Raw genomic sequence first — 1,551 nt, forward strand, 5'->3', positions numbered from 1 at the left:
ACGGAACTCACACTGCAGTGGCTACAGATAGCTCACAGTGCTGTGCTTTAACCCCTTGCACCACCTGGGAGGACCCTCCTGCTATAGATTTTGACCAGTATTACCCAGCTCTGGAAATATCTTCCGGCTATCAGAAATTCTTTCTCTTGCTCACATGGCATTGATGTAATCTCCCATGTTAAGTGCTCCCTGTTCCCCTTCTCCTGAAGCCAAAGCAATATCTCAGCATGACCTGGGGACCAACAGCATCCAGTCCCCACTATGAAACAGTCCCCAATAATTGAAACAGAATCTGCATTTTAACAAGATCCCTGGGTGTTTCTATCATTTGCTCATTAAAGTTTAAGTAGCACAACAAAATGACCTCAAATTATGCTTCAAGGTGGTGTGGTTGTGAGAGTTGGGCAGGTCCTCTGTTCACAGGGAGGAGGACCTAAAGCACTTTCACAATGTGTGGTCTGTGGAGGGTTTCCAGAAAATTGTGTAGAAGTTCCTTCTCAACTTTACCACAAACCTTAATCACTCTCTGGGAGCTGCTTTTATTGCAGACTGCTCATATCCAGGTGATCCTGAACCCATCTGTTCCTGGAATAGGAATCATTCTCTCCTTGGAAAAACAGTCTGATCTAATTGCTTAAATGCTCTTCAGCATTTAGCTTAAGTCAGCCTAAAGGAAACACTATTACTCTCAGGAGAAAAATAAGTTTTCTCTTCCTCAGTTTTTCAAGTATCTGGACAGTCTTTCCACACCTATATGGCTTCTGGTTCTGTGTCTCTCTGTCACTTACCATCTTGAAAATCTTTGGTTCAGCCAAACCAGAGAAATCCCTGAAGTAAGCAATATAGTATATATGTCAGCTTCCCTTGCTGAATGTGAACCTGAGACCAGGAGTCTGCATGCATTTATTATCAGCATAGTGACTGGGCCCCTGCCATGTTCCAGGCTCTGTTCTAGATGCTGAAGATACAGCAGTGAAGAGATGGAAGTTACTATTCTCATTGGTAGTTCTAATCCTGTCTGGAATTCTTTGTATTTTTAGCTTCTAGCATTGTGTCTGGCTTATAATCAGTGTTCAAATCATTGTTCATTGCATGGATGAAAGGGCAAGATGAGTGAGGCTGTAGGTGAGTGAGGATGATTTAGCAAAATCACAACTGCAGGTTCAGGAGAACTCATGTTACACTGAGGTTAACTGTTGAGATTTTCCCATTGGATCTGGGGTGGGACTTGAAAAGCATCCTCTTCATGAGCTTTTAAACTAGTGTTTCTTTACATTGATAAACATAACATCTCCTGGGAGCTTTACAAAAAGGTGATGCCTGGGTCGCATCCCTTGAGAGTCAACTTAATTGGTCTGCTTTGATTGGACACTGGATTTCTTAAAGTTTCCCAGCTGACTCCAATGTACAACCATATCTGAGAACCACTGCTGTGGTTTTTTTTTTTTTTTTTTTGGATTTATTTATTTATTCATACAGAACTGGGGTACATGCCAGAGATGTGGAGGGTGATAGGATTCACCAGAGACAGAGCGGGGAGCAGAACAGGCA

This window comes from Condylura cristata, unplaced genomic scaffold (assembly GCF_000260355.1).
Source record: "Condylura cristata isolate star-nosed mole 26May11 unplaced genomic scaffold, ConCri1.0 scaffold00001, whole genome shotgun sequence".
NCBI lineage: Eukaryota > Metazoa > Chordata > Mammalia > Eulipotyphla > Talpidae > Condylura > Condylura cristata.